This window comes from Sinocyclocheilus grahami, unplaced genomic scaffold, assembly GCF_001515645.1.
Source record: "Sinocyclocheilus grahami isolate Dianchi unplaced genomic scaffold, SAMN03320097.WGS_v1.1 scaffold750.1, whole genome shotgun sequence".
NCBI classification, from domain to species: Eukaryota; Metazoa; Chordata; class Actinopteri; order Cypriniformes; family Cyprinidae; genus Sinocyclocheilus; species Sinocyclocheilus grahami.
In genome coordinates, this window is record NW_015505929.1 from 361,826 (window position 1) to 385,110 (window position 23,285).

At 37.8% G+C, this 23,285-nt stretch overlaps 2 long non-coding RNA genes across 3 annotated transcripts; one reads left to right on the forward strand and one right to left on the reverse strand.

The window, feature by feature from the left end:
• Positions 1 to 272: 272 nt before the first annotated feature.
• Positions 273 to 13,166, forward strand: LOC107560984 (uncharacterized). Of its 2 annotated transcripts, none has more exons than XR_001605787.1 (2): positions 273 to 439; positions 10,892 to 13,166. It is a non-coding gene; the product is annotated as an uncharacterized lncRNA (long non-coding RNA). The 2 variants fall into 2 exon arrangements; XR_001605788.1 differs by lacking the exon at positions 273 to 439 and adding an exon at positions 4,446 to 4,907.
• On the reverse strand, positions 11,191 to 15,573 carry LOC107560983 (uncharacterized). The gene is made up of 2 exons (XR_001605786.1): positions 15,369 to 15,573; positions 11,191 to 11,954 (listed from the first exon to the last, which is right to left on the reverse strand). It is a non-coding gene; the product is annotated as an uncharacterized lncRNA (long non-coding RNA).
• Positions 15,574 to 23,285: the final 7,712 nt, after the last annotated feature.

Here is a 23,285-nt window from a genome sequence, read left to right on the forward strand (position 1 = left end):
ACTTCGTGCTTCCCCCCAGCGAGCGCACATCTTGCCCCGTATGAGTCGAGCTGTACAGTGAAGGGGGACACGTGATCGCATCTGATCCCGTCGATTTTGTTATAGGGTGGAGGGTCTGGGTTTTGTGTACATAAGGTCGTGTGCTCGCTTCTTCTCTCTCTCTCTCTCTCTCTCTCTCTGTCTCTCTCTCTCTCTCTCTCGTACTCCAAGTGCCACCGCTCCGCCTCCTCTTTTCGCAACATTGACGCAATGTATAAATGCTGGAACAAAAGGACAACTTCCTTGAAGCTTGGCGTAATTGCAATAATAGAGCTAGAGAAGGGCTTCAGTGACATACTGATGGGTCCGGCATTCTACCGGAATATCTTTCCCACCGCTTCATTGGCTCGACGTACACGTAAAACGGATTTGCACTTTCCCAGGTTATTCCAAGCCTGAAGTAAGTATCACAAACCAGCCTTTTCTTTTCCTTATCCAATCTCTCCAGCTCCGCTCGCGCTCCCCTGCTTCATAAGAGGAAATACGACGGAGCGAAGCTTTGTTGTCGAGTTGCCATTCACATTGCGTTTTCTCGCGTATTGGCTGTGCGATTGAAATGTTCGAGGACGAAAGTTGCCGTGTTGTTTACGATTCATTATCGAGCTTATCTGAAATTCATATAGGCTATGTTTAAGCGGAGGTGGTAAACGACCACAGTCGCACAGTTATTATTAGGTCTGAAAAGAAAGGGGCTAATTTTTTGAATGAATGTTTATTTGTGTTTCTTGAAGGGTTTCAACAAAAGGCGATGGATGCGCTCTAGCTCGCGCGCGGGGTGGGGGGGTGGATTGAAGTAGAAGTCGCCTAATGTCAATGACACTTTCCACGATTAATTTCGTGGCATCGCAAAGGTTGAATAGCATATCAAAAGAGCGGCTCGAGCGCGTATACATACATCATCGAGCACAAAAAGCTGTAGTGAATGCCAAGCAGTGAAGTGCCGGGTTTTATCATGTTCAACTACACTGAAGCTGCATTCCGCTTCCATTCCGCCGCTCCAAAATTATACGAGGATGTGTTGTGTGTCTCAAAACCAATATATTCTCACATGTTGCTCATTCTCACTGCTGGGTATGAACAGGCGCGTTTTATTTCCGCGACCAAACGGTGCCTGCGCTGTTGCTGTTAATGCCGAGCCGATACTTTGCGAACAAAGGACCGGGGGAGAATTTCGTGAGGTGGAGGACGACAGTAAAAGAACGGGTTGACTGTTTACAATAATACCAGGATAGCCGTGACGTCGAGTGATAGACAGCGCTCTCAGCCAGAGGAGAAACTTCTGAGGCATCAACAACATTCTAAATTTGGACAGGGGTTACATCATCGAAGTTAAAGCTGCCGGGGGGCGGGACTTCCGGTTGGATTTGAGTTCGTACCGCTGAAGCGGCAGCTCTTTCTGTTGTGTCTTTGTATCTGTCCGTCGCCGTACACAGTCGACTCCCTTTTTTCACTGCCACAAGCAGAGTAATGCTTAACATTTTGACCGCTTGCTCTGCCGGACGCATGGAAATGTTTCGAGGTGCTCGTAAATGGCTTGTAACGGCGTGGATGCATTGTGTGGACCAAACTCACCACATTCAAATGATCAAAACGTTACCGTGACCCAAGCCAGCTTAAAAGAAGTAATGAACTCATATATTATTGACTTAAGCTATCCAAAGAGGGCGTTTGTATTGGTCTGTGCATTATCTCTGGCAAAACGTGTGGTTTTGTGCTGGTGCTCTTCATAAAATCCCATAATGATAGATAGTGGTATGCCATAAATTAGACAGGGTTGATGAAATACCATGTAATGACTTGCTACAAAGTCAAGACAGTTCACTATCACATGAAATTACTACATATAATCATTGAATGAATATGTCGTACGTCATAATAAATACATATTACATTTACTGAAATTCTATTGCCATTTCACCCCATTGCGTGGTATATAAATAGCATACATTTATCTTTTATGATTGGTACAAAATTTTCCAGGCTATAATGCCAGAAACTAAATTTCAGATAAAGTGTGTTTTGCGTGAAATTACTTGTTTGCTCTGCTAACAGGTTCTGTGAGGTGGAAAAAAAACCTGACCTATTTGAACCTCTAAAAAATGCTGGGTTGTTTCAACCCAATGTTGGGTCAAATATGGACTAACCCAACTGTTGGGTTACATTTTGGTTACATTTTTAAATTAGCTTTTTAACCCAACAGTTTTTTGTAAAGCCATGAGATCAGATACCATTCACTTTAAGATCTCTCCCGCTTTGGGTCACTAATAAATGAAGTTAAACCAAACAAACCACCATGTGTCAGTGGCTGTGTCTTGTTAGGCCGGCCCACTTAACAGGGGTCGAAGGTTGCTGTTGTATTCTCAGACTTGACTTGCAGGCATCTATTGGCTTTTGATGGATGTTGTTACTTAAGTGTGTAGGCTCTGGCCTCTATAAAAGTGGGGGCTGTCCCCTCACATGCTCCCACCCCCTCCCTCATACTAAAGAGATCACAGGGGTGCAGCTGCTTCAGACAGCTTTGGGGTGGGGTGGGGGTCCGAGACCCTTCAATGAGAGAACAAAACCCTTTCATAAACACACACACTCAAGTTCACCCCTTACAACTGCCCCTATTTTCACACCCCTACGGAAAAAAAAGGTTTGAAAAGTGGAGGGTGCAAGAGTGCGCTGGGTGCACAGCACACGTATTTGTCCTTATTAGAACACAGCTAATTACTTAAATGTTAGGATCATGAATTCGAATAAACGGAAAGGCATGTTTTCTTTTCTGTATTTTTTCTGCATTATGTGGCTTGACTTGGTTTCTTTCAAATTTATCAGAAATATCACATTTGAATGAGTAAGCCAACAGGTCAAGGGTTTAATGTAATGCAAGAGTCAGAATAATCAGATACTGCATACAACAAAACACAAAATTTCTACTTTCAGTGACCCAGCAATTGTAGTCTGCCACAACTTACTTTGCCGACTCAGCAAATTTTCAGCTTATTTTTTTCTTTTACTCTGGTGTCCTCTTCAACTCCATCAAATTGCAAAACAAAACCACACATCTGTTTAAAGAGAAGACAGATATACACCAACAGGAAACTCAAATAACAAGTTAAGCAAATTAAAATTCTGTATTTTTTCATTGAGTGTATTGAATGTAATTTGCAGCCCTGCAGTGTGTCTATTTCGAGAGTTGTTTAGGGTGAAATATGAAGGCAGAAAGTTTAATTTGATTCAGCAATTCAAGCCGTGAATGGAGAGTGTGTTACAGTTCTGTTCTGTTCTATGACACGAGTCCCGAATTCAGAAATGAGTCAGTAATGATGTAGCTTGCTGTATAAAAAAGGGCCTTAAATATATGGCTGCATTTATTGTTGGTATGTTTTCCAAGTGAAAAAGCTCTATGTATGTACAGTATTAGGGACTTTAAAATTGTGCATTTGGTTATTCATATACTTCCAAAAGCGTCATGCTTCATGTACTTGACTGTAATTCATGCTGTATTAGCTCAATGTCTTTTAATATAGCTAATTACACAGCGCTGTAATATTTATATGCAATCTAACAATAACAAAGTTGAGGTCCGTGATAAGGTTGATTTTGACGTCTATTATATACAACCGTAAAATGTGGATTATTAATATATTCAGCTCATAAAACAAGCTTTTTGTGAAACTTCAGATAGCCTAGGCCTAAAACATCTGAGATTATCAGTAGTTCACATCTATTGGCAGCAAGCTGCCATAGATGTAATGTATATTCAGTCAGCCTTGATACTGCTGCATATGAATGTTAGTAATAAATCACCCAAATTACAAGAAATGGGGTAACTCTTGTGCTGGTATCTTCTACGTGTGGATAAGTGGGCAGCATTAAGATTTGGGCTTTCAAGTGTGTCACAAAGCAGTTGCCGAGGAAAAACCAGGTCATATCTCCCTCTCTTTCTGAGCAGAATGGATATTTTACAACACCACTGAGACTGAACTATCAGTTTGCATAGGGCGTATACAGAAGAACACCTTACATAAGTTTCTCTATAGGGAACTGGCAGGGAAGAAGTCGATGAAGTAGCTTAAATGACAAGCATTAGATAGCCAAGGGCTACTTTTTATTTTTTTTCGAGGCTTCTTATCCCGATTTGGGTGCTTCCCCTCAATTGGCGGAGGCACACGGTAGTCTTCCCCTCTGAACACACGCACGTCTTTAAACGTGCAGTTTCACAGAATAAAAGATTGTTTCGCGTCGCTTTGACGGTGATGAATAAAAACATTTCCTTCCAGTAAAATCACTCTATTATCCCACCTTCAAAACCGCTCTCCAAGTCCATGTTCCCGGCATGCACATGCGAGCTGGGGGCGGCTCCTACCGATTTGAATGAGGAGAGTCACTTTAGGCGCCATTTTCGAGTGAGCGGCGATAACGTCAACACTGAGCTCGCGCGCGACGCTTCGTCTTAAAACAATAACACTTATTATCTGAATGCGGGGGAAACGGCACGATCTAAACGGCGTTTAGAGAGTAAAATCGCCTGCGATCTAGTGTCGACGAGCACAGAAGTGACCAGTACGAGCCGATTGTGGAGCCGGAGGAGAAAAGGGGGCTATCGCTCAGCTGCGCATGTAGAAAACCTGCGATTTTTAAAAAATAATATATAAAAATAACACTCGATGCGAGGAAAAATATTGAAAAATTCTGGAAAATACCAGAGGGTCTTGGGATTGGGATTCTGCGCGGCGGGGGTGAAGATTGTGTCATTTTGGGGTTTATTCACGGCGCTTTTTGAGCGGGAGTAACGGACGAGCCGCTGGCGCAGATACACGCAGTTCAGTCCGAGCCCGTGCTGCATCAGATTATAGAGGAGACATCAGCCTTTCTAGCCGGTAAGCTGTATGAAACTCTTTATTCGTCGAGCTTGGCATAAACAGGTGACTTTGATTGTAATTCGTTTTTTTGTTTTTTTTTAGAAGACCACGTTGTCGTGAAACTGTCTTGAAGCGTATTGTTTTTTAGGGTAAATACTTAACGCCATTTTATAAGTCCAAGCACGGAAGCCTATGTTGATTTAAAAAAAGTTATTTGTTATTTTGTTATTATTATCGTGACCTGACGCTGTCATAATGTAACGCTCTTGATAGAGACGGCACAATATAATATGTTACAACTAGATTGAATGGACAACTGTGGTGTTTATGTGACTTATACAAGTGGACACGATGAGGTAGAGTCTTGTTCTGACTTGCGTTACTACCTGGATATAAAAATAACCGTCAAGTGTCATTGTGTAAAGTTGGAATAATAGTAAAATTGATGGTTACAAGCAGGGCAGTTTCACCTTGTAATGCAATTTGGTGAATTTACGCACGAGTTTTGCTTATGAAATTTACTAAATAAAGAAAAACCTTTATTCTGTCCATGACCTTCAATAAATATCTGTATTTTTAAGTCTATTACTTGCTACCTTTATTATTAGTTTTCAATAGCACCACATACATTTTTTTTCAGCTCCTCTGATGAGTGTCAGAGGCCGTGTTTCCATTTTTAAAACGATAAGTAACTTTTTTTTTTGTGTGCGGTTTTTGTACTCAACTGGATGGAAAAGTAAGCCTTGAACTACTGTGGGGGTGGAATTGAAAATGCAGGCCTGTTGAGAAAAAGCCTATGTCAGTTGCAGAATTGCTGAGGTGTGTGTTCCTCTCCTCACATTCAGTCTGTGTGTGTATTGGGTGTCTTATTGAAGGAACCTGGAGATTCAAATGAGCCAAAATTATGCTCTTGACTTTTTTCCCCTGCATGGTTTATAATATTGATAATTATTGATACAGTTATGGCATAGGCAAACAAGTCATTATACTAACAAATTTAACCTAAAGTATACAAGAGATCATTCTTTTGAATACATTAAGTCACACAGGCCTTTACCAAAAACACTATTGGCTGGCATTATTGTTCCACAGCTTGCTTTCTGTTGCTGTTTTTAACCAAACAGCTATAGACACTTGTCAAAAGTGTAATGATATAGTGAAAATTGTCCACGCGCACTGTAACTATTTTTGAGGCCAAGTGTGACTTTAATCAGAGTCCGTGTTGATATTTCTTTGGTTATCGCTCTACATTGTGACAGAAGGACAATATTGTTGCCTTGAATGACTTTCAAGTGGATTTTTCTTCACTCACTGCAATGTATTGCAATTTACATTCATTATTGAAAAGCATTAATATTTCTGAAAAGTTTTAAAAATAAACTTTGATCATTTAAGCAGTTAGCTATAATTTTTTTATGTAAAGCAGTATTAATATATCAATGTTTTAATGTAGGCTCAGTCATTCCACTGTGCAGTGTAAGTGCTCGATCACCTATCACAAACATATTTTTTTGAAAAAAAAAAGGCCTAAATAAAAATAGTGGGCAGAAATCATTAGAATTCCTTATATCTGTTAGTATCTGCACATAATTATTATTACGATGTCAAAACGTTATAATTATAGTATGTTTTTGCAGTGGATTCATTGTAAAACCAGTAATAGTTACTAATTAAAGTTGGCTGCTTATGTATTCAACTCACTGTACACACGCATTCACTCAAAACATTAATTATTAAAAAAGAACTTAAAAATGAGAGTTGAACATAATCTTCTAATATAAAGTGATAGTAATATTTTAACATTGTAATGCGGCGTGCAGTCAGCTAGAAAAAGAATATCAGGAATGTATAAAACAGATATTGTCATGGCGACATGCCTCAGTTACTGCTTGTCCAGCCACAACAACTATTCTTTCACAACTGAATACTGAGCCTGTATGAATCCACCCAGTCTCTTCATTCACGTCTTAGACAAACACATAAATACGAGTAATTATGATTTTTAAAAAAATCCTAACTATAACTTACATATTTTGCACAGATATTTCATTGTCACATTTGTAGCTTGTCGTGTGAGGATTAAAAATATATTTTTTGCCTGTGTGTGTGCGCGTTAGTGTATTTATAATTTCATGTCAGTGTGTAATTGTGGTCATGAGGTGATCTCTCAGTGGTCTGTTGTGAACGAGCGGAGGCTGGACATTATGACAATGACCCACTTAGACAAATTTACATTGAGTTTGTCTTTAGGTTAGGACTAAAGGTTACAGCATTGGCTGATGTGAGTTAAAGTACGACGGATAATGACAAAAGCATGCCAACAAGGCCTAAATTAATGCACATTCTCAGACAGCCACTCAATTTGAAATAGTAATGTTTAGTAGTTTTATTTTTACAAGCGGAACAGAGTTTGGGACAGTCTCATATTTAATTAGATCATTTACAGACATTAGATAATAAGGTATTCAATAATTAGAGGTGATTTCTCAAATGAAAAAGAAAAAAACATTCCACACAATCTCTTTAGCAGCTTTGAAATCCTGATTTTAATTTTGCATTCACTAGTAGAAAGATTCCTCAAGGCCAAAGATTGTATTTGATATTATTATAAGTCATTTTATTAAGAGCTAGTTGTTACATTTTATTAACAGCGTTATATTTTGTAAAACACTCACCAGCCCTTTCAAGGTCCAGCTGCATTATTTTCACCCAGTTGCAACAAATTTGCTACAAAGAAGAAATTCTTCAAATTTTGCTCTAACCTTTGATCTTAGTGAGCGTTAGCTTGTTCTCTCATGTCTCTGTGACCGTGACATATTAGTTACAATCATGATAGTTCATAATGACTTGTCATAGCTCATTATGATGTGTATTGCAAGTGTCTTTTTCACAATTGTAACCTCTTGGCCCAAATCCAAATAGAAACCCTCAAATATGTATATTTTATAATTGTAGAGTGTGTCATGTACATCAAAGACCACTGATTCTTTTGGTCCCTGTCATGTGCCCAGTGTTAATGCCATTTTTGCCTTATGTTAATGATGATGTTGTAATATTGCATTTGACTCAGACCCCATCCCACACACACTATATGAAAAACTGTAGGTGCAGGGCCTGTGAATTATCTTTATGATTTTTCTCTAATCATTATTTGTTCCTCTTAATTTGGATGCTTTGAAAAAAATTATATATATATATAAAAATGTGGAACAGCTTTGTCTACTGGCTTCCACTCAAATGGAGGTAAATATTTCCCTTAGTTTTTTTAAACATTAGCTATAAAATTAAGCCCTATGTTCTACGCCTAAAATATAATTTAGTATACTGTATAAGAAAAAAAAACCATGAATTGAGGTGCTATCACCAGTTATATTATTCATGTTGATTCTGATTCTGATCTGGTTTTTGTGGAGTTTCACATTGTGTAATACTTTGGTTTTTAAGTGCCATATTGACTTCAAAGGAATCACATTTTCATCGTTTTTAGTAGCAGCAGCTCCTGTAGATAATATAACAGGCCTGTACTGTTGTAGCTAATTTTTATATCAGTGTCTCTGCTTTAAACATAATTGTAAACATTGTATAGTGACTCTTTGAAGTAAATGCGATAGCAGAACTGGTCCCAAAAATGAGTGTGAGGTTTCTGTTGTGTTCCCCCCCCCCCCTCTTTGTGTTAGCTCATTTCAGCGTGGCTCTTGCCACAAAGTTAAAGAAGGGCCTCTAGGATTCAAAGAAGTTGGTTGATGTAGTTTCAAGTAGTAGCTTGAAGGGAAAATAAGTAGAGTCACTTGGCTGTGTTATTATCATGAAACCTGAATGTCAGTAACATTTGGGGCGGGGGCTTTTGATTTCATAACTTCACTTGCTAGTAAACCGATCGGTATGAAACATGATTTTCAGGCCTAACTCAGGCCTCAGTTGTGTGTGTGTATTTTTGTTTGCCCAGCAAGATCAGAGGACTCTCGATTCTTGGTGGGTGTGTATCTGTGTGTGTCCTTTTGTAAATGATCATTTAGATGCGAAACACAGAAATGAAAATCTTGATCCGAGTGTCAATTACAAAGCTATCTGCAAGGAGGAACACAGCGCCAGTCGAGCTCTCTGATGCCAAACAGCAGAGCTCTTCATTGTAAGCTCTTCTTAGTACTACATGTGCTGCCAGGGGCTGCCCCTATCTGACGTTACCAAGGCAAATGCACTTGTTATGGGGACTGGCGCTGTTGTCAAGGTATTAGGCCCGTGCAGCCCCCCTTCCTCTCAGTTAAAGTGCTTGATGTGTTTTTGTGATGTTAGTTCATACAATATGAAATAACTTGTATATTGCGTTTGTACTGTGATGTTTCATGTACAAAGGCAATATATTAATCTAGCTTGTAAGCACACTTTTTAAAGAAATACAAATGAACCTAATAAAAAAAATACAGTGGTGCTAATTAAAAATAAGAAATGCAGTGCCATTTAAGACTGACCAAATAATAAAATAGTCACGTCTTATAAATTGTGGAATAAAAATATTTAGTTCATAAATATAGCATCCCCATTTTGACATCTACAGTGTAGCTCCAAGTTTCCAGTTCTTTGTTTTAAAATGTATTAACAAATGTTTTTTATTTATTTACAGTGTTTGTATGTAATTATGAATTATTTTGCATTGAATATTAGATTTTCTAGTATATCAAGTCTAGATGTTTTCAAGAGTACACCAATTTTGCACAAAGATCAAAAATAGTTGTTGATAGTGTGTAGAGTGGGATTAAAAATGTCAGATTTGTTTCCTTCAGTTCCAGCATTGTTTTATTTTGTCCCATTAGGCAGATCTTGTGTGTATAAAAATGTGCTTTTACACACACTTGTGTGCTCTCGTGCCCCCTTTGCTTGTTACTCTTATAAAAGCAAGTGAAATTATGGGAGCAGCTTCCCCTTTCTGTGGTAGGAAGTGAATGTTTCTCTGCTAACTTCTGGCATACGAAGTTACAGGGGACAACACATCTAGCTGCAGTCTCGTAAAAATACACTAATCAGACTAACCCCCTCACATCACCAGAGTGTGTCAATTTGGTTAGCAAATAAACTATTTTGTTTATGTTTTATTTAATTACACATGTACACTGCAGTATAACATTCAATGTATATAACTTGAATATATAAATAATTTAATTATTCTGATGGGCTTTTATGTTGTTGAATTCATCGTCCCATCTAGGTTTTATTATCATAATATTCATTCAATGTGAGTCAGTAAATACTAAGACAATACTTTTAATGAAAATCATCACTGGGTTTTTGCCTTTATGAATTTGCTATTAGCATAGTACTCAATAGTAAGTTACAATTTCAAAAATGAATAATGATTTTAAACTTATTTGTTGGTGTAAATAAATTTTTAGTTTGATGTTGCTGGGTAATTAGGCTGAAATGATGACTCATCTTTTTTTTTTTTGTAACATTGCTATCCCATAAAAGTTAGTTTATTCAAAGTGTGCCCTTAAAGTTAAGTATTAGTACTACTACTTAGAATTACATTTATATTGTGGGCATTATTAAAACTTACTTTGTGTTTTGTTTGTCCTTTGGTTTTATTTTATTTTTTTGTCTTCTGTATGGACAAGTGTGGTGTTGTTTTTAACTACTTAAAATAATACTTTTTTAAATTTAAAAGTAATTAAACTTTATATTTTTTAATATCACACATTTTGTAATTTTTAGAAAACTCCTCTTCATAGGTTTGGTACAGTTGTGGTACTATTTGTTGGGGATGGGCTTCCTTTTCCACACACACAAACCATGACACATCAGGATTAATCTTCAAACAAGATTATGCAGTATTCATTTAAATATTTCACAATGTACAAGCACAAGATAAATTACACCTGTCCAATAAAAAAACACTGCATGCTATGTGGATGGTATACGTTTGTTTTTGTACCTGTAATTATATGTTAAGAAACATAACAGCCAGAATTTGTGCTTCATAAATATCCCTTTATTTTTGTTTTCTCCAGGAAAGGAATGTAGAGCACACGGCATGACACTGAGCTGTGACACAGTCAAGTAACTGTAAGTACACCACTGGTTGAACCATTTTAACTATACTGGTTATAAGAAGCATGGTTTAGTTGAATTATTTTCTGAAATGCATAAAATAGCGGGAGTATATAGAAGAAAAAAGTCCTATATCCTCATGAAGTGCCTAACAAAGAGAAAACAAGAAAGTGAAAGGCATACAGACAAAGCAAACAACACAAGTAAATATTATAATGTGGGAGGTTACAGGCTTTTGTCAGCGAGCGCTATTTTTTTCTCTCCCAGAAGTCCATGGGGCTCTTTTCATAACCTGTAATTTTACCCTTATAGACAGCAGATGCTTCACTGTCCTCTTGCTTGTTACACCAAAAGTTTATTGTTAGTATTGGATCACCTGGTACAATAGCACATGTGCGTTTACTGAATGGAACAGATACCTGGGGGTTTACAAAAACAACTAACATCAGAAATAGAACATGATAAATATTGAAAGTTAGTCATGCGTGAAATTGTTATTATTAGCTTGTTATTTTGCACTTTGCACACTTCATGTAAATTCACTCCCGCATAAGAGTCATTTCAAAGATAGTTTTGGGCTTAACCGTATGCAAGCTTCAGCTTACTCATATGGTTCTTTACAAATTCACGTCTTGACTGATTTGAATTACCTATATGAATCTACTTGCAAATCTTATATTGAATATGAAAATAGTTTTAGAAAAATACAATTCAATTAGACAACTTGCATAAATACACTATACACTATCAGTTCGTATGGTTTTCTGAAGTTATCTGCTTTTGTCAAATCTCTCTAAATGAAGGTTTGGATACAGTGATTTTTTTAATCACAGTGCACACTTACCTGGTAATGGGGATTTCATCAGTGAGAGGCAGGCAGGTTGTGTAAGAACGGTGTGAATATCATGTTTTTCTCAGAACAGGTACCAAATTACCACAACTGACCAGAGAGTTAAGAGTATGCAAATAAATTTTGAGCACTGTGTACTTCTCCAGAAAAATCCACTGTAGAATAGAAATGTGCTGTTAAAAATAGAAGACAGTTTTTAAAAAAAAGTTATAGTTAAATAGTGTAAGGAGCAGCAATGTAACATTTATATAATATTTCTAAAAAGAAACATTTTATATCTTTAAAAACAGAGATGCTCACTTAATTTTTTGCATTTGTCAACTTTGCTTTTCATGATGTAACAGACTTTTAAAAATGGAAAACAATGCATTTGACCTTGAAACTAGATATTGGCAGCTGCCAGTTTTTTTTTTTTTCTGGTTCCCATTTAAAACAAAAGAATTATCTTTACTTGACTCCTAAAATAGATACACTTTTCTAGAATAGAAACACTTCCACTTGTTTTCATACATGATTATGTTAGTGATCCATGTCCTGCTGCATTTGCATAGCAAAACCAAACGGTGAGAAATAAGTTCACAAAGCCTCAGGAAGTCTCACGTTTTAATCAGAACTGCCGCTTGGTTTTATCTTTATTCTTGATTTTAGATTCTAATGTCCTGAGCAAGCCTTTTTATTTTTTGTCCTCGAAGTCAATTTGACATCATTTCATTAAAGCAGGTAGTCATACTGACACTAATTACTCATCGTCTTTTTATTGATCCTGTGTTTTCAGGTTGCGAGATGCGGAGCATGTCTGTGCGGCGGTGTGGGTGCTCGTGCGCTCGGCGCGGGGCCTGTCGGTACTGTAGCAGCACAGAATGGTTTGTGAGTTATAACGGGGGTGCAGGCCGTACTGTGCTGCGGCAAGAACGACAGGACATACGCGCAGGTCACATTCAAACGAGTGAACAGACAGCAGCAGCAGCAAGACTACGTGTGCCGGCGAGTCTCCTGAACTTGGCCGTGTGACTGACTGGCTGCCTGGCTGTAGCAGCACGTAAATATTGGAGTCAAAGCACTAGCGAATCCTCCAGTATTGACCGTGCTGCTGGAGTTAGGCGGGCCGTTTACCGTCTGCGGCGGCCTGTGTGCTTCGGGATCACTCATCAGGAAAGCACAAGAAGATGAACGACTGACTGATAACATACTGTGCACATGCCGGTGTTCTGAACGCTTTTATTCTGAGAACGGATGACATGGAATTTAATAAAACATCAAATAAGCTGTATAATTATGTAATTTCAGTTTAAACGAGTCAGATGCTTCTCTAAAAGTGCTTGGAGCTCGTTGATACAATTTATGTACATGGAAAAATACAATAAAGGAAAATAACATTAAAATCACAACGATTGCATCAAGGAAAATTAATTGTGTAGAGTCGGGTTTCGCGCGAATTCTGCAGTTTGTCAAATACATAAATCTGCCACATTTCTCACCAAGTTCTAATAAGAATATTTAGACTATAATGTGCAGTTCCTGTTACCTGTTATGGACGAAGCACATCGTTAAAAAAACAGAAAAGAGTTATAAAATGTGTCGTATTACAGTGTTAAGCATCATCACATCACATGAATTACGCAGCATCGCCATCTTCTGGGAAACTTGAAATGGTTTGACGTTTTCAGCTCGCCCCCCGTTTCTTTTAAGTTCAGATTTAGGGGAGGGGTGCTGCCAGAATCACTTCTAGATCGGCCCCTTTTGGTACTTTGCGCTGCTTGTTTTGATTCTCGCGTTTCTTTCCCTCTGCAAAGCTCGTTAATATCAAGTCTATTTACACGCCCTCTCAGCTGAAACGCTCGGTTTCCTCCGGCGACACTGAGGAAAACATCCTTCAAAATCGTGTCCACCATCAGGACAAGATTAAGAAAAGCTTGCGTTCGTCTGGATCAATTGTACACAATTCTGTCAAATAAGCAATTGAAAGATGAACATGCGAATCTTGGGTACTTCAACCCGAAACACTAAGTTGACCCTGTTGCCTCAATCAAGGGGTACGAATGACCAAAATTCACAGGGACTAACCTAAATTTTTGCTCAAATTTAATGGACTTGGTTTAGAAGTGACTGAACTAATATCTAGCCACACCAAGATGCGCTTGTTTGAATGTACCTGAACCTTAATGTAAATGACAGAATTCAAGGACGGACATAAAGGCGACGAGTCGTATTTTGGGTCGTTCAATACAAACAGATTTTCTTGCCTTTAAAATAATTTATTAAAAGAAACACTGATTATCATGGATGACGGGACCTCACATGAATGATGGCAGTTGCTCCTGCTCCCAAAGAAGGAATATGACAGTAAATGTGGTTTGAACGAAGCCTCAGAATATCCTGGAAAAATACACGTCTTTGTGCAACTGACCATCAACTAATATTAATTTGAGCATTCACTCAATATCCGCTTGACACTTTCACAGTGAATACCTGTCCGTAGAAAGTTAAAACTCGGACTACACGTAATAATTCCTAAAAATGCTCAAAAAAACAACACTGTCCTTAATGGTTATTGGTTGTATTAAAGATGCATAATATAAAAAAAACCCACACTTTAGATTCTCAGTGGTAGGATGCCATACAACTGATTTCGTTCGTAAAAATCAACGGAGGTGTACAAGGAAAGAAGTTATTGGTGTGGAGCTATGCACTTTAAACCTTGCTGTTCTAGGTAAAACATACACCAAACGTAAATCTATAAAATCATTTTATTTTGTGTCATTTTGATTGGTCACTTGCGATTATGTAACAGAAACTGTTTTTGAATATCGAGAAACTTTGGTGTAAATAGGTTTGGTGCCACTGGATTTGTTGTCTTCCACAGAATCTGAATGTAAAGTCGAAATGAGGTGCCCTAACTTGACACATTATGAGTGCTTTGATGCCATATCCACCTCTATTGTACATGGTATTACGTAATAAAAAGCAGGTGCGTGTGAAATCAATGATATTGTCGAACGACATGCAGCGAACCGAGAGAAAATGGGGCAGAAACCACGGCACTTTCTCTTGCTCTTACGGCAGCTTAAATACTGTACTTATGAAATCGCACTGAACACTGAAGCGGAAATTCATAGTGCACCCAAAAGGGCCGCATAACTTTTTTTTCTTTCCTTTTGAATAAGCTATTCTTGGCAGGTAAGGCGAGATCGTACCCGGTAATGTCCACAGAAACATCATTTGGCGCGTCACAGCTGAGCAACGCGCAGGTTCACGGTGAAATCTGATTGGGCAGTTCTGAAAATAACGGTTTTGTTATCATTCAAACGGCTCAAGGCAAGCAGATAAGTGCGCTCATGTTTATGCCATACTGCGAAGCAAACAGACCTCGCTATAACATCACTTCATTTGTCATCACCTGCACCTCAAAATCACACGGTAAAGTTAGTATAAGTCTGTACCCTATTCAAAAAGTAGTACGTTAAAACGTTCTCTCGCCATTACAAGATAGCGACTATGTATGAATTCTTAAACTAGCTTAAGCTAAATCAGAAAACATTTCTAAAAAGGTTGACATGAAGACCATGATGAAACACTGCCTACTTTACCTTCTTTTGGTCCATTTACCTCGACATCTGCTTAATAGTCGCCCTAAAGGACAAGAAGGTGATGTCAGTCAAAATACACGTTGTTGTTGGTTTTTTTTTAACAACAACGCAGTAATCCTATGAAAAGTAGGGATGCTGGGTAAAACATTTCCACCGCATAACTGCGAACACATCGCGCGCCCTTTTATTGGATAGAAACCGCGCGCGCCAGTTACTAGGGCACTCCGAAAACGTAATCATGGCGCTTGTTGCTGTGCAGATTTCAACACTAGCGAACTTCAAAAACGACAAGCAAAAGTTAATAGCGAAGTTACGTATTACAAGTAACATACAGGCGTCTTGAAGAATGTTTATTTTAATTTGCCTTTGATATGAGGGCAAGAAAATATATGAAGAGAAGTAAAGCTGTATCTTCGTTTTTGAAAGTAGTTGGTCAGATATAGATCCCCCCTTACTTTGAGCGGGGAGGTTGTTGCTATGCAAAACTTCGCAGCTGTAACTGAGTGGCACCGAGCAGGTTAAGCGCTTTTAAGGTCACATCGATCCTGATCCCTCTCGCTCATTCTGCACGATCGCGCACACACGTCCACATTTGTACACATAATGCCATAAAGTTAGATCCAGTAGTCTATCACATCAAACTTTCTTCTTGTTACCTGTACGGTCTGACAGTTGACAAATTGCTGTTGTCTCCCAAAGACAACAAGGCCAAAATGACCTGCCGAGTAAGTGACATTATGGTGTGGTAATACGGTTGTCAGTCTTATGAATTTAAAGGGGTAGTTCACCCTGAAATTAAAATCCTATCATAAGTTCCAAACCTGCATGAGTTTATTTCCTCTGCTGAACACATAAGAAGATAGTTTGAAGAATGTTGGTAACCAAAAAGTTGACGGTAGCCATTGACTTCCAGAGTATTTCCCCCCCATACTATGGAAGTCAATGGCTACCGTCAACCGTTTGGTTACACACATTATTCTAAATATATTATTTTGTGTTCAACAGCTGAAATAAATTCTTGAGGGTGAGTAACTGATGACAGAATTAACATTTTTGGATGAACTTTCCCTTTAAGTTTACCATTAAGGGATAAAAGACTTTCTGATACGTTACACCACAGTAAGTCAGTCTGGTTACCATTCACTTTAGTGTGAAAAAGATGCAATGAAATTGAATGGTGTGTGATGCTTGTCAGCCCCTAACATTCTGCATTGTGTTCCACGGAAGAAAGAAAGTCATCATTTTGTCACATAGGGTTGTCACAATATGAGGGCGAGTAAAAGACAGTATTTTCATTTTTGGCCGTTATCCCCTTAATAGCAGTCCGTCTTTTGGTCACTAGAGGTCGCCATTGAGCTATCCTGGAAATAATGTGGGGGGGAAACATTCACGTCATATCCTGTTAGCTTAGCATGTAGAGAGAATAAAAATGACCTTTTGATTTGTAGCACAAATAGCATCGTATAACAACTAAATAGAACGTAACCACATTTTAATATTAAGGTTATTATTGTGAAAGAAATACCGTTATGGCAGCTTTGGTTTCATGTTGTTTTGGCTGTTGTGGAGACAATAACAGGGGCCACGTAACACTGAAGGAAATGCCCACGGTTCAGCTGGACACTCATCACATGGGTAAGTGTTGCGATCTGACATTTCAGACACATTACATTCACGGAAAAGAGTTTGAGTCTGACGATATGATAAACAAAGCTGTCCTTCTTTCAAAATAAGTGCCTTTGTCGCCATACAGCTACCTTACACCACAGTAAGTCAGTCTGGTTACCATTCACTTTAGTGTGAAAAAGGTGCAATGAAATTGAATGGTGTGTGATGCTTGTCAGCCCCTAACATTCTGCATTGTGTTCCACGGAAGAAAGAAAGTAATCATTTTGTCACATAGGGTTGTCACAATATGAGGGCGAGTAAAAGACAGTATTTTCATTTTTGGCCGTTATCCCCTTAATAGCAGTCCGTCTTTTGGTCACTAGAGGTCGCCATTGAGCTATCCTGGAAATAATGTGGGGGGGAAACCTTCACGTCATATCCTGTTAGCTTAGCATGTAGAGAGAATAAAAATGACCTTTTGATTTGTAGCACAAATAGCATCGTATAACAACTAAGTAGAACGTAACCACATTTTAATATTAAGGTTATTATTGTGAAAGAAATACCGTTATGGCAGCTTTGGTTTCATGTTGTTTTGGCTGTTGTGGAGACAATAACAGGGGCCACGTAACACTGAAGGAAATGCCCACGGTTCAGCTGGACACTCATCACATGGGTAAGTGTTGCGATCTGACATTTCAGACACATTACATTCACGGAAAAGAGTTTGAGTCTGACGATATGATAAACAAAGCTGTCCTTCTTTCAAAATAAGTGCCTTTGTCGCCATACAGTAAGTGTTATGATCATTTCACTGCTGTCAGACTTGGCATAACAAGTGTATTTACAGTTATTTGAGTTTGTCATCTGTAATGACTTGTATATAATTTAATGGTATGAGGGAAGGTGGCTTATTAAACGATAGTAAAATGACACAAAATGTATAGCATGTAGGATTAATGAAAAAAGAAGAGCATAATTTCAGAACGTCATGAAGCAGAAAAAACGGTAGTAAAATATTTTGGTCTCTGTTATGCAGTTAATTAAGTATGTGGCAAATGGATTATTTCCCTATGATATTTCAGGTACTGATGTTGTCATTGTAAAGAGTGGAAGACGCATATGTGGAACTGGTGGTTGCATTGCAAACGCCCCTCTCCATCAAAACAAGAGCTACTTTGAGTTCAAGATTCAATCCACAGGTAAGACGTGATGTGTGCAAGCATTTACGTGCAAGTTAGACAAATTAGTCTAGTATATTGGATTGCCAGTTCAGTGACTTCTATCATCCTCCACCGCAAGGCTACCAGAAGATTCTGTTTGAGCAACAGATCTTCTAAAGTTCATGGTGTGCTGTATATACACTAAAGAAATGTACTCCACAGCCAGGAATCGCGCAGTTTGGAAGATTAATTCATGATGTACTCGCTCATTATATACATTTTGCAAATTTTGAACACAGAAAAAGTTACATAGTGCTGCTTTAATAACTATTACTAACCACTAACCTCTTTGGTTGCCAGTGCAGTTGAGACAAGAATTGCTCTGTTACTTATATAAAGTCTTCAAACAGACAACATTATTTTCTTAAATGATTTCACAAATTGAGTTGCCTAAGAATGACCTAAAAATAAGTATTTCGATACTTTTTTCCGAATTCTTGCATTGCTAAATAGAATTTATTGTTAAATGACACATCTGAGCTTGTATGCCTTCGTCTTGTCCCTCACAGTTGACGATAGTGCAATATTGGATTGCCAGTTCAGTGACTTCTATCATCCTCCACCGCAAGGCTACCAGAAGATTCTGTTTGAGCAACAGATCTTCTAAAGTTCATGGTGTGCTGTATATACACTAAAGAAATGTACTCCACAGCCAGGAATCGAAGTGCTATGTTATGACTGAACTCTTGACGATTGTGTGGCTCAGCCTACTGAAAGTTGAAATAATGTCATCAGTGATTTTGACTCGTGTAAAACTGACACATATCTGACCATTTCTACTCAGTTTAAAAAGTCATCCTATGTCTTTCAGATGAACTCTGTTGTATCATCTGTGCATCAATGAGCTGTGCACTGATCTCAAAAGGTTTATTTAGAACATACATCCTTAATTTACACTTCATCAAACACTGTACATTTACTGATGTACAGTATTAAGTGTGCTGTTGTGAGCGTATGGATTTTTGTTTAAAGGCTGATTTGAAAACGGGTAATAATGGACACATATTACAGCTGACAATCATGACTTTATACTTTATGCATTTCAAGAAAACAAAGTGATGCTGACCTGAAAAGTTGATACTGATTCAAAATACTGTCGAAGCTCTTTTTGATTTCGTTGTCGTCTGTCTGATGTATGACCTGCAGCTGCACACACCATATACATCATGACTTGGATTTATACAAGCTCTACAAAAATACATATATTTAAATTTCATGGAGTTTATATTTGGTTGTATTTTCCATATTATGTTGCTGTACATTGTCTTATTGTAGTTTAGTGTAACTAATATATTAAACATGAGAGATACAATAGAATAAGTGTAAAGGTTATTTACCTTAAATATTTAATAATTTGACCTGAAAAACATCTGTTCTCTAATTACGAATTATTGCAAATGATCACAAAACTGTTTTTAATAAATTGAGTATTGCATAGCCTGTATGATGTTATTTTTGTATGTTCTAATCTGACAGGTCTTGTGTCTTTAGTAATAAATATTTTGGTTTTGTCATTTGTTTGATAAAGACTTTGTATGTACCTTACCACAACTTAAGACTTAAAAACATGTTCCTGTTATTAAAATGTGAATTTCTACTTAAAGGGTTAGTTCACCCCAAAATGAAAATTGTGTCATTAATTACTCACCCTCATGTCATTCCAAACCCTGTAAGACCTTCGTTCATCTTCGGAACACAAATTAAGATATTTCTGATGAAATGTGAGAGCTCTCTGACCCTCCCATAGACAGCAACGCAACTGTAATGTCCCCAGGTCCAGAAACGTAGCAAGTACATAGGTAAAACAGTCCATGTGACATCAGTGGCTCAACTTCAGTTTTGTGAAGCTACGAGAATACTTTTTGAGCGCAAAGAAAACAAAAATTATTTATTTAGCAATTCTTCTCCCCCGAGTTACGTCTTCCGCCATTTTGGAGAGTACCCAAGAGTGTAATCGACGTAATCAGCGTTGTTTACGTTCGAGGGATAAAGCGCGCGCGTGAAGGTAATCTGCGTTGTTTACAAAGCCTGCGTATGCATTGTGATATTCTCTAAAATGGCGGAAGACGTAACTCTGGGAGAAGAATTGTTATTTTTGTTTTCTTAACCCTGACATCAGGGTTAGTTCACCCAAACATGAAAATTCTGTCATTAATTACTCACCCTCATGTCATTCCAAATACATAAGACCTTCGTTCATCTTCAGAACACAAATTAAGATATTTTTGATGAAATCTGAGAACTCTCTGACCCTGCACAGACAGTAACGCAACTGAAATGTTCCCAGGCCCAGAAACGTAGCAAGTACAGGTTCAACAGTCCACGTGATACGCGTGCTTTCTCCTGAATGTAAAGGACACTGATTGCATTGACTACGTTCTGGGGAAAGCGCCAGCGTGGTACTCAAGCTCTCAAAAAATATCTTAATTTGTGTTCCGAAGTCTTACGGGTTTGGAACAACATGATGGTGAGCAATTAATGACAGAATTTTTATTTTTGGGTGAACTATCCCTTTAAAGATCTCTTAAGATTTTCTGCCATCGTTTAATAGGGTAATTATATTCTACACCATAATATATGTAGGCATCACAGAACTAACTGTCAAACGTACAAATATTCAAGGCACAGCATGAAAATATATCAACAGAAACATTGCAATATAACTTTTCAGTCATGACCTCGATTTGTAGGTCAAAGCAGAATTCTAATTCCAGACATGGAATCCTATAGGAATTTCATATGGTTAAAATGTTCAATTTTAAGATTAAATATGACATTTTGTTCTTCAATCTAAATGGCTTTTTAAAAAGCTTTCTAAAAAGTTTGGAGAAAGCTCATCACTCATGCACGTAAACTCTCGTAGTAATTGTAGTCCTTATGTAGCACGTTGGGTGACTGGTGTGGTTCTGATTCAGCGCCAACCTCTGTAAGCTCACTTGAGAAACAACTTTGAGCACGGCACTTATTAGAAAGAGCGAAAAAGAGACTTCTGAATAGAAAAAGGTAAATGAAATGCAACACAACAGGGACAAGAAGTAAAGGTAACAGGTAAAAGAGAAGAGACACCAAAGCATCAGAAGGTCAATCATAAGAGAGCAATAAAAAGGATGGCTAACAGCAAGTTTATTTTGGTTAGGTTCATTGATACATAAAGCACGTCCTGAGGGAGTGATGAGTGAAAGATGTGTTGCCATAGAAAGGTGGAGGTGGGGAGGGGAAGTGGATAGGTTGAGAATTGTGGGTAGTTGTGATCCATATGAAAAGAATGAGAAGGGAGCAAAATGGAAGTTAAGGAGATCAAGTACAAGTCAGCCAGCAGACTAAAGGAGAATTTAATAAGAATTATACTCTACTCCAGAGAATGTGTCATGGTAAAGTCCAGAGATAGGCAGACATAACACCCAAAAGACCCCATTTTATAAGCAGCTCCAATGCAACGTGGTAGACATTATGAACCTTTTTTTAGTTGCTTTGAAATGAAAAACAAAAGGCACAATGAATTTCAACTCATTCTTTATCTTTAATATGCACAAGAGTTGAAAAAAAAAATACTGATGAGCCACCTTAAAGAGAAATTCAGTTCTAAAATTTATAAAAACATACAAACAATCAGAGGCCAAAATGTGATCTGTCACTTTTTAGATTATTTTTTTCTTTAGCAAGTAAAAATCTTGCAACAAGTAATAAGCTTGTATCCATTTCTGATACAAGACAAAACTTCTTTAAAGTGGCTCGTTTTCTAGATGTCTAGATAAGTTCATGAATTTCAAACCTGTTTTTACTTTTTGTTCAACAATAATGGCTAATTCAAAAATGATCAAGGCTGCCTTTAGCTTCCTTACTGTCTTTTTCAGCAGTTTGCGGCCCAAACATAACTACTTTAGTTCAAATGCATTTTTTTCCCCATACATCCCTTTACAAGTTAATGCACAGGGGAAAAAAAACAAACAAACATCCAGTCACAACAGTAAGAAAGCCCATTTTCCAAATAATGGCAATGATTTGCCATTACAAAATGAAAGTTAAACCAAAAATGAACAAACAAAAAATTACCCCTATTGGCTGTAAATCAATAATCACAACGTTATTATTGTTCTGTAGCGTCCCAACAACGTCTAGTGGACCTAAGTGTGGTAGCTTTGCATTATTTACCTAAACAAGAAATATACTTTTATTTTAGTTGGTACAATTAGGTTTTGTAGCAAGTGAAATAAGATTAAAAACCAACTAAACAAAAAAACGAACCACAATGTCATGGATCTCCTTTCCCCATTGCTTGTATAGTCAAAATTAAGCGAACATCGCTCTCCACTTACATTAAGCAATAAAACGAGAAAACCAAAAGTGTGCGCATAAGACTGGAAAAACTGCAAAAGCTCCGCTGATCAAAACAAAAAAAGAATTCACAATCCAATCACTGTTGCAAAGTTTCTTGTGGTTTTGACTACCAAGTGACGAAATGCACTGATTTAGTGAAAATATCCTCCCAACGGTTGCAACTGGGCTTATCCCGATGAACTTATTACTATGCTTACAGACAGGAAGTAGAGCAGATGAATCCAGAAAATAAAAAGCGCTGCCAGAGCACCCTTGTTAAGCAGAAAGACCTGTTAAGGTTATCTCAAAGAACTTCCAAAGGCTGGGGCGGCCCTTTAAAAGTCCTGGCTAAATTGACAAATCACATAGGATCCTCCTTTGACATGTCCGACAGTCCTACTGCAAACCAAAAAAAAGAAATCGGCACAATGAATGTCCACTACACTATCGCTGCAGAACTTCGAAAATGAGGGCGCTTGAATGCCTTAAATGAAATTTTCTCCATTCAAGTTTGTGATGATCTGACGTGATTTTTTTTCTTCTTCATTATCTTCAGTGTTTTGTAAATATCCATAATTTCAGGATGAAGAAAAAGCAAAAATTGGTGGCGATAATTTAAGTTCTGTTTGCACACCACATATTTCCCACACTCCCTTCCCACATTTGAATAATATTCCATGGAATAACCCATTATAGGCTAGTTCACAGATTTCGGATGAATGAGTGAGGGGGTCCAAATGGCTTAACACAGTCGAGGCTGGACGTATTG